Source organism: Mobula hypostoma, chromosome 18 (genome assembly GCF_963921235.1).
Source record: "Mobula hypostoma chromosome 18, sMobHyp1.1, whole genome shotgun sequence".
Taxonomy (NCBI): domain Eukaryota; kingdom Metazoa; phylum Chordata; class Chondrichthyes; order Myliobatiformes; family Myliobatidae; genus Mobula; species Mobula hypostoma.
The window spans coordinates 7,209,988-7,227,976 of NC_086114.1; the positions used below are offsets into that span (position 1 = coordinate 7,209,988).

Below are 17,989 nucleotides of genomic sequence, written 5' to 3' on the forward strand. Positions count from 1 at the left end.
TGTGAGGACAGTAAGTAACTATTTAAAACTGCAGCTATTTTCCTGAAAGGAAGACAAGGTTATTGACCTGGAATTTAATCAAGTTCTACAGCATCGCCCCTGATAAATAAATCCTGCAAAGCCAGCTCTTGATGGTAACAATGCAAGGAAGGGAGGATATGTTTTGGGGAGGACCATAATTAAATATTCTCCACTTGTACATTCAAGCACAGTTCCAACAATACTTCAGAAAGTCAGCACAATTAAGGACAAAGTTGTTGGCTTGAATAGTTCTCCATACACCACTCAAAACGCTCATTCTCTCTATGGGCAACACCTTACAGCTACAAAATATCCTGCGTTTAATCACCTGGGCTACTCAAAGAGCACCGCCCAAATCTGCAGCCCCTACAACCAAAGAGAGCAGATGCATGAGAACATCCATCCTACAGATTCCCCCTTCGAGCCACACAGTTTCTGACTAACTTAGCCCCGATTCGACATGTTAACTAAAACGTTGACAAAATTGTATAGAGTATCCTGATTGGTTGCATCATGGCCTGGTATGGAAACATCAATGCTCAAGAATGGAGAGGTCTACAGAAAGTGGTGGATACAGCCCATTCCATCACAGGCAAAGCTCTCTCCACCAATGAGCAAGTTACAAAGCGCGCTGTCTCAAGAAAGTAGCACCCATCATCAGGAACCCCCACCATCCAGGCCATGTTCTCTTCTCACTACTGCCATCAGGAAGGAGGTGCAGGAGCCTTTGGACCTACACTGCCATGTTCAGGAACGGTTATTACCCTACAACCATCAGGCTCCTGAATCAGCGTGGATAACTTCACTACCTCATTGCTGAACTGATTCCACAAACTACAGATTCACTTTCAAAATAATTGTCTCAATACTATCTATCTATCTATTTATTTATTTTTATTTTCATAGTTTGCCTTCTTTTGCACATTGGTTGTTTGTCTTTGTGTGTAATTTCTCATTGATTCTATTGTAGTTCCCTGTTATACTGTAAATGCCTGCAAGAAAATGAATCTCAAGGTGAAATATATGTACTTTAATAATAAATTCACTTTGAATTTGACTTGGAACAATATTCACATTCCTCCTTTGTTGCTGGCTCTGAAGCCTGGCACTCCTGACCCACCGATGTTTGTGGTGGCACCTTCACTCAAAGGACAACGGCACAGCGCCACCTTCCCGAGGCAATTATGGATACGCAATACCTGCTACCATTGTCAGTCGTGCCCACATCCTAAAGGATGAGTAAAAAGATCCTAATTTAATTAACAAAACTCAAGCTCCCCAGGTACTGTGTGTGGGACTTATATCTGTATCAATCCAAGGTCCCTTCGATACCAAGTCTGGTAATACAACCTTGGCCTTTAGTAGGGCTTGCATTTCCAACAAACTCTTCCACGTCCTTTGCTGAAGATGGCACAGAGTGCTGGTCTCTGTTGAGGTCATGGCTTAGACTTTGTTTATTTTTAGGTTTGCAGGGATGGTTTTTTGGGGATAGAGAGAAGAGGGTGGGGCCACATTTGGGTTTTGGGACAGGGATGCAGGGAATTGGAGGACAGACTGGAGTTTAAACTTCAGCTCTGTGTTCAAAGGCCACCGACATGGATGCGGTTGGTCGTAGGGCCAGCGCACCAACAAGGATGTTAGGGGTCCTGTCACTGGCAAGTCTGGGGCTGAAGGCTTGGTGTTTGGGTGTCCATCCAGAGTCTTCATTCATCAGTGGTGAGCCCCGAGTCTGGAAATCTCTGCCAGTCCGCTGGGGAAGCCAAAACGCAACGCCTATGAATCCATACATCTGCCGGAGGCTGGAGCCGAGGCCTTAGAGGACTGTGTATGCGCACGGGTAGGTGTGTAATATGGAGGAATGGGGCTTCTTTTCCTGTTACTTTGTCGTGTGGTATGTCCGTTTTGTTCTGCTGGGCACTGTGAGCATGCTCTGCTGGTGCAGGGAAATGCAGTGACCCTCGCGGGCTGCCACCAGCACGTCCTTTTTAACATTTCACTGTCTGCTTCGATGTGCATGTAATACAGAAATCAGAATCTCTACCAGCGCACATTTGGGAGGAGAAGCCAGTGATGACACACTCAGTGAGTCACATCCATTGAAGCACTGCATCACTCTTTCTGTGATCTTCCTCCAGACTAAGTACCCCCAGAGACTCCAGTGCCACTTTTTCTGTACCTGTGAATATTGCAGCTAAGAATACCCAAACACATTTGCACTCACTGTAACAATTTATTCTAGTGCAATTTGTGCTGATCGCACACGAGAGTTTGGAGGGCTGCCTCTGGGGAGCATTGACAGGAAATCCCACAAGAAGTTGCACTGAGCTGTTAAACACGAATAACACACTCTCTTTAAAGGAGCATTACCTTGGAGGGAAAAAGTGCTTGCAAAGCTCTTACTCACAGTTTGTGTTCTGAGCTCGGCATTAGAGTTGGCAGGTGAGGGGCGGGTGGCTGGACAATACAATACGGGCATTGGTCCTGGGTATTAGGGACAATAGCAGTACATCAAGTATCAACTTTATTTGCCATGTACATTTACACGGTGGCATAGCGGTTATCGTGATGCTATTACAGCTCGGGGAATCCCAGAGTTTGGAATTCAGCTCTGATGGCGTCTGAAAGGAGTATGTACATTCCTTTCCATGAGCACATGGGTTTCCTCCAGGTGCTCCAGTTTCCTCCCACCTTCCAAAGACATATCAGTTAATTGGTCATTGTAAACTGTCCTGTGATTGGGCCAGAGTTGAACAGGTGGGTTGCTAGGTGATGCAGTTCATTGGGTCTGATCATTAGGTTCCGTGTTTTATCTCCTAAGAAAATTTTTTTTAAAATTTGCTATGGTGTGTTGGTTAGGGCATGATATGCAACAGAAACAACATTCAACCATAATAAAGAATAAAGTATTATATAAAATACAAAGAACAGATATGGAATCAAATGCATAAACGCATAAATACCAGCATGTATATACAATATAAACAGCAACATAAAAAGTGGTTTAAGGTATTTACAGTGCAGTGCATTGAGGTAGAACAAGGTAAAACAATAACAATGGAGAATAAATTGAAACAGCTGAAGCGAAAGTGCAATGCAGGTGGACAATAAGGTGCAAGATCAGAACATGGTAGATTGTGAGGTCTAGAGTCCAATTTATCATACTAGAGAACTATTTATTAGTGATGGGGGTAATAGATAGAGAAAGGTCGTGGGTGGGAGAAGGGGGGACTAACTTGAATTGTTGATCAGATTAACTGCATGGGGTAAGAAACTTTTAAGGTAGTGTGGTTTTTGTTTTAATAGCCCTGTGGCACTTTCCGGAAGGGAACTTTTGGAAGAGGCAGTTTGCAGGGTGGGTAGTGATCATTATGAGCTTTCTGCCCATTTCTTTGTCCTGGACACATGATGAGAGTTAGCTTGAGAAAAGAGGTGGAAAATGCTAATTCTTAAAATTATTTTCAGTGAAAATAGGACAAGGAGCCTCAGGTTCAAACCAAGAAAAGGCATGGCTCAACAAGGGATCTACATTTGGAATCGTCAGACCAACAAAGAGAAAATACTCGGTAACCAATAAGGGAATCATACCATCAGTTTAATCATTTGGGATACATGAAATAGGATGGACCAAAGTAAGTCTGACAATCACCTCTCACTTTCTAGCTTGTATTTCTTCACCACCACTCCCCTGCCTTATTCTGGCATCTTCCCCCTACCTTTCCAGTCCTAATGAAGGATCTCGGACTGAAACATTAACTATTTATTCCTTTACATAGATGCCGCCTGACCTGCTGAGTTCCTCCAGCATTTTGTGTGTTGCTCTGGATTTCCAGCATCTGCAGAATCTCCTGTGTTTTCTACAATGTTCTGTTGTCTAATCCATAGATCAACAGAAGACAATGTGGGACATTCTCTCTTCTCCCCTCTTACATTGAGCAGAAGATACAAATGAATGAAAACATGTACCACCAGGCTCAAGGACACTGTTATAAGGCTAATAAATAGCTTCTTAGTAATAAAAAACGTCATGTGAGGAGCATTTGACAGCTCAGGGCCTGTACTCACTGGAATTCAGAAGCATGAGGGGAGACCCCGTTGAAACCTAACGAAGGTTGAAAGGCCTCAATATGGTGGACGTGGAGAGGATGCTTCTGATGGTGGGGGAGTCTAAGCCCAGAGGACACAGCCTCAGAACAGAGGAGCATCCTTTTAGAATGGAGATGAAGATGAATTTCTTTAGCCAGAGAGTGGTGAATCCTGGGGTTCGTTGCCACTGGGGCTGTGGAGGCCAATCAAGTCATTGGGTATACTTAAGGCAGAGGTTGATAGATTTTCATTAGTCAGGGCATGAAGGGATACAAGGAAAAGGCAGGAGAATGGAGCTCAGGGGGAAAATGGATCAGCCATGATGAAATGGATTTGATGAGCCCAATAGCCTTAATTCTGCTCTTATATCTTACGGTCTTATAAATTGGACTCTTGACCTCACAATCTACCTCATTATGATCTTGCACCTCATTGTCGGCCTGCACTGCACTTTCCCTTCAGCTGTTCATTTTATTCATTCTGCATTCTGTTATTGTTGTCGCTTGTTCTACCTCAATGCACTGTGTAATGATTTGATCTGTACGAACAGCATCCAAAGTAAGCTTTTCACTACATCTCAGTATATGTGACAATAATAAACCAATTCCAATTTGATTTCCAATAATATTCATAACCACATGCTTTATATCATTATTCACATCCACTAAGATCCTGAAGAAATAAACGCTGACCACTGTTTTCTGGTGCCCATCCGAACTGGCAATGTTTGAAAATTAGCATTATTTTCCATAAAACGGAGTTCTCTGTTAGTTTATTTCATAGTTGCCTGCTCCTAATCAGCCTGCTTTCCAGTGAGTCCAGCACTGGTGCGCAGTTAGCTCCCTTCTCATCCTTGACTCATAGGATCCTGACATTATGATCAATAGATTTCTAGACATTAATAAGATCAAGGAAAATGTATTTGGAGCAGGAAAGTGGTGCTGTGAGATCAGCCATGAGCAGACACACACAAAAAAATTGCCAACTCCTGTTTCTACACTGTTCTGTTGTAGAGTCGAATACAATGCTCGCACAAGCACCAATTATAATGATAGGAAGGTGTACTACGTTACAGGAAAAAATAGTGGGGGAGTGAGATTTGTATGTCACGAAAGATCCTTGCAGATTTCTTCAGATGTACCGAGGGGAACGTTCTAATTGGCTACACACTGTTAGGTATGGAGGGGCCACTGCACAAGATTGGAAAAAAGCTGCAGACAGTTGTGAACTCTCCCAGCTCCATTACGGACACTAGCTTTCCCAGCATCTTCGAAAGACGATGCCTCAAAAAGGTGGCATCCATCATTAAAGACCCCCATCATCCAGAACATGCCTTCTTCTCATTGCTACCATCAGGGAGGTGGTACAGGAGCCTGAGGACACACACTCAAAGTTTCAGGAACAGTTTCTCCCCCATCCGCCAGCAGATTTCTGAATGGACAATGAACCTATGTAGACTGCCTCACTTTTTGTGCTCTCTTTTTGTACTACTTTTTAAATTTAATTATATATATATATATATCATATTGTAATTTTTTTTGTATTATCATGTATTGGAATGTACTGCTGCTGCAAAATGACAAATTTCAAGACATATGGCAGTGATATTAAACCAGATTCTGACTTCTCTCTGAGCTGGCATGGATTTGATGGGCTGAGTAACCTCCTGTGCTAGATGGAAATGTCCAAGTTGTGCTGGTCTCAGGTTGAGTAGTCAGGGAGCACCTTGCACCAATATGGCAGGCAGGCAGCTCTTTCCTACAAGTTGCTTGCTCTAGAGAGAGAGCAGAAAAGATTGACACAGATGTTGCCTGGGCTGGAGTCTTGAGACACAAGGAGAGATGGGATAGGTGCATCCATTTTCCTGGGAGCAAAGATGACTGAGAGGTGAGGATAATAGAGGAAAATAAAATTATGAGAGGTGTAGATAGGGTAGATAACCAACTGCTGAGGATATACATTAGAACAAAAGGACTTAATAAATAGCAGGATTTTGCAGGTCAAACCTGCTCTGATGTTCATCAAGATCCTGCTGGGTCTGACCACAATCGCTACTTTGCATTCCTGCCCAGTCCCAGTAACCATGCATTCCTTGCTTCTCAAGAACCTAACTATCTCCACCCTTAAGAACATTCAAAAGCTCTACTTCCATTGCCTAGAACCGAAGACTCACAATCGATGGAGAAAACCTGTACCTCATCCATCGTATATGGTATTTAAGCAGTAATATCACCAAACTGAGAACATTTCACAAGAACGTATTCCTTTCTGAGTCCAACCACTGGAACCCAGTCACAACTTCACCAGGCACAACGAGTAGGCAGGAACTGAACAAGCCCAGCACTGGACGACTGGATAAATGGAAAAGGCTTACTTACCACGTGGCACGGGAGAGGCCGGGTGGGCACGCAGTGTTGGGGGCGAACGGGTGATTCCAGGTCCTTGCCACTGCCACGACAGAGACTTCTCTTCTAGCTTACAGCCCACCCAGCTGGCACTGGCTTGGGTCGTGGGCCACCACCATCAGTATCTTCTTTTGAGCTCGCCACGCGAACAGTTGGCCAATCTAGGCAATGAGAGAGAATGGATTAGCTAGTAGCTTATTTACCCGGCATTCCCTATTTTGAGGTTCATTTTTATTTTATTTTGAAATACAGCATGGTGACTGACCCTTCCATCCCAACCAACTCATGCCGCACAGTGACCAATTAATCTGCTAAACTGTATACATTGGAACGTGGGAGGAAACCAGAGCACGCGGAAGAAACCCACGCAGTCACAGGGGATACGTACAAACTCCTTACAGACAGCAGTGGGAATTGAACCTAGATCGCTGGCGCTGTAATAATGTTACTTAACTGCTATGTGTCACCCTAAAACACCAGCGTTACTTCAAACACTCCCACTTCAACCCTTCTTTACCCAGTCTCTTATAGCTTGTGTTCTCTTCTTCCCGCCTCCAATTTAATTTCATTTTCTCTAGAGGCCCAACACATCTTCAGTTCTACCGTGACTTCTCATGTTAAAGCTGCTTCACCTTAATGTGATTGTTGACTAACTGAAACCCTCAGGCTAAGAAGGGACAAGTGGTCCCTGGTGAAGGATTTCAGCCCAAAGCGTCCACTCTTTTTAACTTTCCATTGATGCTGCCTGACCTACTGAGTTCCTCCAGCATTTTGTATGTTTTACAATGGGCTGAGATCCTCTTCAAAGTTCAAACTACATATACGTCATCATATACAGCCCTGAGATTCATTTTCTTGTGGTTAGACACAGTAAATCCAAGAAGCCAAGAGAATCAATGAAAGACTGCACCCAACAGGACTGGCTTGGGTCATGGGCAAACAAACAATTTGCAAAAGCCAACAAACTGTGCAAATATAAGAAGAAAATAATAAGTAAATAAGCAATGAATATCAAGAATATGAGATGAAAAGCCCATAGATTGTGAGAACAGTTCAATGATGGAGCAAGTGAAGTTATCTCCTCTGGTTCAAGGGCCTAACTGTTCCTGAACCTGATGGTGTGGGTCCCGAGGCTCCTGTACCTCCTTCATCAGTAGAAGAGAACACGGCCTGGGTGATGGGGGTCCTGCACGATTGATGCTGCTTTCCTGTGACAGCGCTCTGTGTAGATATGCTCAATGGTGTGATGGATCGGGCCATATCCATTACTTTTTCATTCAAGGGCATTGGTGTTTCCATGCCAGGCTATGCTGCAAACATTCAATACACTTTCCACCACACATCCATAGAAGTTTGTCAAAGTTTTATTGTCATTCCGATTCTTCACAAACTTCCAAGGAAGTAGAGCCGCTGCCATGCTTTCTTTGTAATTGCGCTTATGTGCTGGGCCCAGGACAGATCCTCTAAAATGATAACACCGAGGAACTTAAACTTGCTGACCCTCTCATCCTCTGATCTCCTGATAAGGACTGGCTAATGGACTTTTGGTTTCCTCCTCTTGAAGTTAATAATCAGCTCCTTGGTCTTACTGACATTGAGTAAGAAGTGGTTGTTGTGACATCACTCAGCCAGATATTCAATACCCTCCTTTATGATGATTCGTCACCACCTCTGATTCAGCTAATGTGGAGAGAGCCAAGCATGTGAACCAGATGGGAGTCCAGATGGTTACCCTTGAGAACCACCAGTGAAATGCAATGAATGATGGGGCCTTAGTTAAAACGTGACTGAAAAAGGGAGGACGATGAGGTTGGTACCGGAAACACTATACACCACCAATACAGAGGACAGATTTGCTCCTTACATACAATGCAAGCATAGGACTCTGACCAAACATTGCATGGAAGTCCAACTCATCTCCTCTGGATAACTCATTGTTGTAATGTGCAGGCATGGAAGAAATATCCAACCATAAACATGAGAAACTCTGCAGATGCTGGAAATCGAGAGCAACACACACAGATTGTTGGAGGAACCCAGCAAGTCAGGCAGCATCTATGGAAAACAATACAGCTGATGTTTCGAGCCGAGATCCTTCTTCAGAACCATGGAAGGGGTGTATAAAGTTGGAAGGGGGTTAGGAAAGGGTACCAGGGACTGAGGCTGAAGAAGGCAAGGAGAGTTGAGGAGAGGGGAAGCAGTGAGGATGAGGGAACCGTGCAGGTTGAGGAAGTGGAGGAGAGGTGAGGGTGGTGTGGTCCGAGGAGGGAAAGTGGAGGTGTGGGAGAGGGCAAGGGTGTGTAGTCATCTGAATCACAACAATTCACTGGGGCAGTATGGTAGCACGGAGGTTAGCATAAAGCAAATACAGCACCAGTGACTCGGGTTCAATTCCCACAAGCTTCTGCAAGGAGCCTATGATCTGCCCGTGACTGTGTGGATTTCCTCTGGGTGCCCAGTTTCTTCCCAGACACTGGTTAGTGGGTTAATTGGTCACATGGGTGTAACTGGGCTGGACGGACCTGTGAGCATGCTGCATCTCGAAATGAAATAAGTAAATAAAAGATGTACTGGAGAGGTGCTCTAACATGAGAGCATGAGGAAGAGTTCAGGCAGTTTGCCAAAAGCGAATGAACTCGCCATGCACAGAGGAAATAAATCCTATCCTGGTTAACACCGACGTGTTCAAATCAAAAGCTTATTGTGCAAGCAAACCAAGGGGTACCTGGTGGAGCAAGGAGGGAGGAGGGGGCATTTTTCACCGCTGCCCATTCCCAACTCTTCAGCCTGGCTCTGAACAGGGATGCGGTGCTGACAGAGAGATTACTATTATGGGACTGCTTCAGGGCGGCTGCACAGTCCCTGTGCCAGCCGTCCCGCAGAAGGAGAATCAGACGCACACACATGCCAGGCTGCAGTGCGAGCCAAGGAATTTCCTAACAGCACATTGTTGCAGGGTCCCTGGACTCGGTTTGGGGATAATGTGGGCCTGCCTCAACCCTCGCAGCGAGGAACTGCATCGGGATACGCATTGCTAGAGTCACCAGCGATGCGTTCACGGCAGGAGTGCAGGCAGTAGGGGAATGAAGTGCACAAGGGTTTACTGAGCAGCTCACCTGAATCTCCACCGACTCTGCTGAGTACTGCGGCTGGAACTGGGTGAGGAGATATCTGTTGGGGGAGTGGAAGGGAGGGGACACAGGGAGATATTTCTAATACGCACTCAGCAGCCATGCATTGTTGCTATCAGCACTGGCATGGCATGCACAATCACACAATGCCCCTCCTCCTCCTTTCTCCAATGGTCCACTCCCCTCTCCTATCACATTCAGCTCCTTTGCCTTTTCCACCTTCCACCTGCCAGCTTCTCACTTCATCTCCCCTCCCCCACCCGCCTACCTTCCCCCCACCTGATCTCACCTGTCACCTTCCAGCTTGTGCTCCTTCCCCTCCCCAACCTTCTTATTCTGGTTGCTTCCCACTTCAGTTCCAGTCCCGAAGAAGTGTCTCGGCCCAAAATGTTGACGGTTTATTCCTTTCCACAGCTGCTGCTGGCCTGCTGAGTTCCTCCAGCAATTCGTGTGTGTTATCACATGTGCAGTTGTCCATGCATTGGTCCTTCAGCACCTCCATACATATTTGCAATGACTTCCTTCGATGTTCAGCAAACCACGGCACAAACAAAGCCAATGAGCTTGTAACACTGGTATTACTAATATTATACTGATAACCACATATTTCATACAGCTGTCATCAAAACCTTCTGTTTCCATTAGTCAAATTTATGCAAATACTGAAATAACTGCAAAACACCAAGTGTCACAAGGTACACACAGCGGTCACTTTATTGGGTACGCCTGTACCCCTGCTTGTTAATGTAATAATATTATCAGCCAATCGCGTGGCTGCAACTCAATGCATAAAAGCACGCAGACATGGTCAAGAGGTTCAGTTGCTGTTCAGAACAAACATCAGAATGGGGAAGAAATGTGATCTACTTTGACTGCGGAATGATTGTTGGTGCTGGACAGTGCAGTTTGAATATTTCAGAAACTACTGATGCCCAGGATTTTCATGCACACCACTCCTCAGAGTTCACAGATAATGGGGCGGAAAACAAAGAACATTCAGTGAGCGGCAGTCCTGTGGATGAAAACACCTTGTTAATGAGAGAGGTCAGTGGAGAGTGGCCAGACTGGTTCAAGCTGACAGGAAGGTGACAGAAACTCAAATAACCAGACATTACAACAGTGGTGTGTAGAAGAGCACCTCTGAACAAACACATTGAACCCTGAAGTAGATACATTCAGTGGCCACTGTATAATCCATTTCAGAATTTATTTTTAATCGTGTTTCAAAATAACCTGACCCATTTAATCCTTTCCTGCTGAAAGCAGCTATAAAAAAGACATTAAATAATTTCCCCATGTCACCTTCCTGGAATTATATCTTCACATTTCCTAACCTTTGTCAGGCAATCAGAAGCTTTTAAGTTGAATCTGTAGGTCTCAATGCCACAGGCACCTGTGGAGACCAAGTCACCGGGTGTACTTAAAGCGAGGTTGATAGGTTCTTGATTCGTAAGGGTTTCAAAGGGGAGAAGGCAGGAGAATGGGATTGAGAGGAATAATAAATCAGCCAAGATGGATTTGCAGAACGGATTTGATGGGCCCAAATGGCCTAATTCTGCTCCAAGGTCTTATGGTCTTATGGGTAGAGCCCCTGGGTTTAGACCCAATGATGAAGGGCCTGTGATATATTTTCAGGTCATGACACAGGATGATGTGACATAGCCACATCCCTCTTGATTGGTAAATTCCTCTGGCTTGAGAGATGCTGTCAAGAGTATTTTTAAAAAAATATTTTGAAGAACCACACAATAACAGACCCTTCTGGCCCAACGAGCCTTCTCGGCCCAATTTTAACCGACAACGTTGTATGACCTTGGAATACAGGAGGAAACCGGAGCACCCGGAGAAGGCACGAGTTCCTTAAAGACAATGACAGAGTCAAACCCAAGTCGCTGGCACTGTAATAGCTTTACGCTACTGATGGCTTGTATTTTGTAGCAGGGAGACACTGAAGCCACAACGTGCCAGTGTGGAGCATGGTAAGATGGAAGGCCAGCCACAGAGAGCACACTGTCCAGGACAGCTCTGAGCCCCTTCTGACTACATTCCAGGGCTTGAGACTCCAACCAGTGAATCGGTCTCTCAGTCCCAACCTGACAACCCCTCTACAACTGTGTCTCAGTATAGTCACTCATCTAAGCTCCTGAGAATTTAGGTCAATCGTTATTTATTCATTTATTGAGATACAGCATGGAATAGGACCTTCCAGTCCTCTGAGCTGCTCTTCCCAGCAATCCCCCAATTTAATCCTTGTCTAAACATGGGACAATTTACAATGACCGATTAACCTACCAACCGGTATGTCTTTGAGTGTGGGAGGAAACCAGAGCACCTGGAGGAGACCCATGCAGTCACAGGGAGGACACACAAACTCTTTACAGGGAGTGGTGGGAATTGAACCTGGGTCTCTGATACCGTATTGTGCTAACCACTACGCTATGCCTCTTCCTCAAAGAACAGCCATGTCACCCCAGAAAACAGCCGCGTAAACTCTCAAGAGTACTGCTCATTTTGTCCTAATTCCTGTGAAGTGGATTATGGGATGTAGGAAGAAAGTTTTAGATTCATCATGGAGATCTATATGGGACATCACAACGTTGTGTGTCGTAGGACCTGTTCTGTAATCTAATGTTCTGTAGGACTGGGAAGAACGATTGGTTACTGCTGTGCTGAGATCTGGTGACCTAGTGAAAACAGAGATCATACTTAAGATTTTTCTGGTCTTCAGGGTAAAATTTTGAGGCAACATGGTAACATAGAGGTTAGCGTAATGCTTCCCAGTGCCAGTGATCAGGGTTCAATTCCACCAGTTTGTATATTCTTTGCATGACCAGGTGGGATTTCGCGGGGTGCTCCAGCTTCCTCCCACACTCCAAAAATGTACGGATTAGAAGGGGTTACTAAACTGTGGGCATGGATGTTGGTGGCAGAAGGATGGTGACACTTGCGTGCTGTCCTGTTGGTTGTTGGTTCAAACGATGCAATTCACCGTACGTATTGACGTATATGAGAAATAAAGCTGATCTTAAAATCAACTGTGGACTGTACCTTTAAGAACGCTCTCCAATGCTGACTTAATTCAAACGTGCATCCTTCCCATGTCTTCCAATTACTCAAGAACAGAAAATAAGAGTGTCTGAATATTGCAAAGCCTTTCCTGAGGGTGACATGCTCCCCAGTGCCAGTTAACCACACGGGGAATCAAGTCAACTGTAGCAGATCCGAGTCTGCTGTAACACAGGAATGCAATCCTTCATCTGAAGAACATGGGGAGGAGATACAGCTGCACTGGGTGCTGCCCGAGACGGTGGGGGCGGAGGGCGAGGAGTAATAAACTATCCAAAATGACATGGAAATTTATTCATCAAAAGAAACAAGAAGCCTCCAGGCAACAGGGAAAGAGCAACTCACACAAAATGCTGGAGGAACCCAGCACGTCAGGCAGCATCTATAGAGAGATATGAAGAGTCAACATTTCTGGTCGATACCCTTGATCGGAACTGGAAAGGAAGTGGTAGAAGCCAGAATAAGAAGGTAATAGGAGGAGAAGGGATACAAGCAGGTGACAGGTGAAACTAGGTGATGGGGAAGGTAGGTGGGAGGGGGAGGGGGAAAGGAAGTGAGAAGTTGGGAGGGAATAGGTGGAAAAGTGAATGATGGGAGAACGGGAAGGAGGAGCGGCACTAGTGGGAGGTAATAAGCAGGCAAGAAGGAGTGAGAATGGAACCAGATTGGGGAATGGAAAAAGAGAAAAAGAAGGAACCTGATAGGAGATGAGAGTGGCCTTTGGTAGAAAGGGAAGGAGAGGTGGGACCAGAGGGAGATGATGGGCAGGTGAGGAGAAGAAAAGGGAGCCAGAATGTAAATAGAAATTATGGAACCTGATTGTTGGAGGGGATTGGTGGAAAAGGTAAAGGGCTGAAGAAGAAAGAATCTCATAGGAGAGGAGAGTGGACCATGGGAGAAAGGGACGCTATAAGGCATCAGGGAGAGGTTATGGGAGCTGAGGAGAGGAAAGAGAAACCAGAATGGGGAATGGAAAAGAAAGTGGAGGAGGGAGAAATTTACGGAAGTTGAAGAATTCAATGCTGGTGCTGTCAGTTTGGAGGCTATGCAACTGTCATCTGGCTGTGGTGTGTCAGTCAACAATACTGCAGCAACACACAAAATGCAAACTCGGCAGCATCTACGGAGGGCAGCAAACAGTCAACATCTTGGGCTGTGACCCTTCAGCTGCTTGAGATTTCCAGCATCTTCAGAATCTCTTGTGTTGATTATTCTGCAGCTCAGTCTCAAAATGGCCTTTACCTTTGTTACACAGGAACACACTGGCTGAGAGATATAACTTTGCGTGATAAAGAGACATAAAGCTAAGAAACAGGTTCTCTGGCCCATCTCAACTGTGCCAAAATGCTATGCTTTGCCCTGTCTGAAGCAGCCATCATCTTTGTGCACTCTACCAGATATCCTTTCAGCTTCCTCTGCTCCCATCCAAATCCAGAACCCCAGGAACTATTCCACAAAGGATTGACATCCTTTGTCCATCTGTCTCCTGAGCCATTTTGGATAACTTCCCTCACTTCTACGCTGAACTGATTCCACAACCTACAGACTCGACCACTCATGTTCTCCATGTCGTTTATTTATTATTGTATTTGGACAATTGTCTTCTTTAGCACACAATGATTGTTTGTCAGTCTTGGTGTGTAGTTTTGTCATTGATTCTATTGTATTTCCTTGTTCTGTGAGTGACTGCAGAAAATGAATCTCAGAGAAGCATAAGAGGACATATTCATACTTCAGTAATAAATTTACTTTCAGCTTTCTGAATCCTCTCAGGAAGGTTGTGATGTCCTACAGGGTGATGACACGAATTGGACAGAAGACTGCAGTTGCAAATTAGCCAGTATTTTATGCAGTTTCAACATCGCGTCCTCAGTCCGGCACTCTGTGCCTCTCATTATAAATCCCAGGGTTGCAGATCTGGAGATATCAGGATGGAGCTAGAAAATGGTATTGAGCCAAGTCAGTTAGAGTAGTTGTACGCTCAAGGGGCCAGATAACAAACTCTTGCCGTTCCTTGTGTCCTGATATCTGCACTGTGTTACTTCAGTCATGATGCGTGCAAAGTGGAGACAGTAAATTGGTTTATTATTGTTTGATGTACCAAAGTACAGTGAAAAACCATCCACATGGATCATCTCATTACAATGGTGCAATGAGATGTGGTGCAAGGTAAAACAATAAGAATGTAGAATAAAGTGTCACAGTACAGGCAAAGTGCAGAGCAAGTAGACAGTAAGGTCCTGGGTCTTAAAAAGGTAGATTGTGAGGTCAAGAGTCCAACTTTTTGTATTAGTAAGCCATTCAATAGGCTAATAATAGCAGGGTAGGAGCTGTTCTTGAGTGTGGTGGTATGTGTTTTCAGGGTTTTGTATCTTCTGCCCAATGGGAGAGAGGGAGAAGAGATACTGTCTGACGTGGGAGGACTCTCTGATTATGTTGCCTGCTGTACTGAGGGAGTGAGAAGTATGGACAGAATGTACGAAGTGGAAACTGGTTTCTGTGATGTGCTAAGCTGGGTCCACAACTCTACAGTTTCTTGTGGTCACGGAAGAGCAGTTGCCCAAGTTGGTGCTGACTTTCATTGAGTCTACTATGGCTATTAATTCTATTATGCATTTACTGAGTATGCCCAAAAGAAAATTAACCTCAGGGTTGTATATGGTGACATATATGTGCTTTGATAATAAATTTACTTTGAACTTTTGAACAGGCTAAGACTGGTGCCTTAAAACCAGACACTTCAGGTAGATGGGGTTGACAGCTCATCTCGGAGAAGGAAAGCTCTAATTGCAAACCTCCGCTGCCTTGTGGCTGCACCCACTCATGGGGAAGACTTTGAGAGCAACGGGGAAGGCTTTGAGAGTAAACCCCAAGGAAAAATCAAGAGCTGGAGTCTCTAAGCTGGTAATCTGTTGAGTTTAACATTGACTGGCAACTCCTGCGATGCCGCTGGTGCCAAATTGTATCAGTCCCTGCCGTTCCTTTGTATCCATCAGCTACGTGGAGAGGAGGGGCCTGCTACGTGAGCAACAGCTTGCTCTCTAGATTGTACTGCCCTGGTTTGCTTATCACGTAGACAGCTGGGATGCAACATCCATAGTCGACTCTGACTAACAGAAGGCCTCAAAGCAATGTAGTCCAATGGCTATAGTTGACAATATTGTCTAAACTCATCCCCACATTTCAAAGGGGCAATCTTATTTTGCCTTTCAAAGCCACTGTTTAAGCCCAGCACCTGTCACTGACTCAGTACAGGCAGCAACCCAAGGAAAACTCTGACTTACAAATGGAAAGAACAGATAAATCCAAAGGGAGTCAGGTCACGCAAAGTGCAGTGCAAATCCACACCGCAGTTTGTGTGATACAACACTAACCACTGATGTAATATTGCACATGAGCGCTATAAATAACCATGCCAAACAAGTTTTTCAAGAGGCGGTCTGCAGTGAGCCTTGTTGCTAAGTGGAGAACATCTGACTCATTGTTGCTAAGCTCTTGCTAATATGGGATGATTTTTTTTTCAGGAGATCTCAGAAATCCTTGCTCCATTCAACATCATCAGTTTCCAATCTCAAACTTGGTATCCCACCAAAGACTCTCGCAAATTTCTACGGATGTACCGTGGAGAGCCTTCCTACCGGTTGCATCGCAGCTCAACGCATCATGGAAACCAGCCTCCCCTCTGCGGGCACTCTACAATTCTTGCTGCCTCAGCAAAGCAGGCGGTATAATCAAAGACTCCAACCATCCTGGACATTCCTCTCCTCTCACCAGCCCATGAGGCAGAAGATATAAAATCCCGAAAGTACGGTATGTACTACTAGGCTCAAGAACAGCTTCAATCCTTCTGTTAAAAGACAACTGGTACAATAAAATGGACAATTGACTTCATAATCTATCTTTTCACGGCCTTGCATGTTATTGTCTATCTGCACTGCACTTTCTCTGTAGCCGTAACACTTTACTCTACATCAGGGGTTCCCAACCTGAACTTCCTTTTTGAATAACACTTCATGATCTCATGCTCATCAGAGGGAGCTGGCAGAATCTTCAGGTCTGGAGGGCTGGTGAACCTCACAACATACTCCCTCACCAAGTTAAGATGCACTGTGAAGATCTGACACATGATTGGTTCATGAAGGCCTTGCCCTGTACAGTACATCAAATTGGATAGTGTCCCATCATCGCAAGGTTGCCAGTCATTCCAGGAGCCAGTATAAGGAAGTCTTTATACAATTCTACACCATTTTTGGTGCAATGTTTACCTTGGGGTCCTCGTTTAAGGAGTGGTGCTTTGGAGCCGAGTCAGAGAAGGTTCATCAGACTTATTCCTGAGGTTGTGTGGTTGTTTTAGAAGCAAATTTAAACAGGTCATGCTGATTCTACTTGGAATTTAGAACAATGGGAAATGATTTTGTTATAATATTCTGTAGCTATGAGTATGAGGAGACATCAGATCCATGTACCTGCTCTACCATTCAAAATGGCTGATCTTGTACCTTAGCATTTCAATGTCACTTTCCTGAACTAATTCCCTTAATATCCAAGGATTGAAATAAAGGATTGGAAGGTGTCTGGTATTGGTATATTATTGTTGCAGATACCAAGATACACCGGAAAGCTTTTGTTTGTGTGCCATCCAGTCTCGGTAGGCTGGATGTTGAGAAGAAGTTTCTCCTCATGGGGAGGAGATCTTGGATCAAAGGGCATAGTCACAGAAAAGGGGCAATAAGGAGGAATTTCTACTCTCAGGAAGCAGGGAATCTTTGGAATTCTCTTCCAGAAGGTGGAAGTTCAGGGATTATCTATTCAAAGTTGAGGCACACTTTTGAGTTACAGGGGTGGTTAAAGGTTGCCTGAGTGGGTAGTCAGATCAGTCATTCAGCCCTTAAATAAAGGAGGTTCTGGGTTTGATCCTTTGATCTTCTTTGGGAGGATTTCAGTTTGGACAATGTCCAGAAATACAAAACAGGCATAATAAGAATTCAGAATAGGAAAACGAGACAAGTTTGTTGTTGTGATCTACACCAGCGGTCCCCAACCACCGGGCCGCGGGGAAACGATATCATTTGGCGATATGAGTCAGCAGCACCTTTCCTCATTCCCTGTCACCCACTGTTGATCCATTACGCATGCGAGGTCATGACCTGCGCGTCATCCATGTCCGCGCGGAAAGGAGATCAAGTCCTCGAAGTATGTTTGATATAACATCTCTGCCAGCATTCTGGATCAAAGTCAAGGCTGAATATCCTGAGATAGCCACGAAAGCACTGAAAACATTGC

At 44.8% G+C, this 17,989-nt stretch overlaps 1 protein-coding gene across 10 annotated transcripts in view; it reads right to left on the reverse strand.

The window, feature by feature from the left end:
• Positions 1-17,989, reverse strand: part of zmiz1a (zinc finger, MIZ-type containing 1a) — a 446,537-nt gene that overhangs the window by 311,319 nt on the left and 117,229 nt on the right. For all 10 annotated transcript variants that reach the window (XM_063070398.1, XM_063070409.1, XM_063070399.1 and 7 more), the window contains one exon: positions 6,483-6,670. The gene's annotated coding sequence lies outside the window, so the exon portion shown is untranslated. The remainder of the gene's footprint in view (positions 1-6,482; positions 6,671-17,989) is intronic.